Source organism: Lacerta agilis, chromosome 5 (assembly GCF_009819535.1).
Source record: "Lacerta agilis isolate rLacAgi1 chromosome 5, rLacAgi1.pri, whole genome shotgun sequence".
Taxonomy (NCBI): domain Eukaryota; kingdom Metazoa; phylum Chordata; class Lepidosauria; order Squamata; family Lacertidae; genus Lacerta; species Lacerta agilis.
In genome coordinates, this window is record NC_046316.1 from 92,538,481 (window position 1) to 92,538,830 (window position 350).

Sequence of the window (350 nt, forward strand, 5' to 3'; positions counted from 1 at the left end):
ATGAGCCCCTGACGATTGGCCTTTACGTAATGGGAGTTGGTATGGCTTGTACATGCAAGTTGGTAACATGCAGTGAGGGTATGCCTTTTCATACGTGGACTCTACTCGGATAAAAATGGAACTGAATTGGCTTTGAAATGGCATTCTCAGCTTCACAATGCTGCTGACATTAGTACAGTTCGGGCTAGACAGGAAACGCCCAAACTAACTAACTGGTAAGGATCTCAAGCACACTCAAAACGTGGTCTTCACTTTATTTCTGGGCAGGCCATAGAACAGGTCGGTAATTAGCAGCTTCCTAGGAACCTGCATGTCCCACTAACATAGCTTAATAAACCACTTCAGAGTCC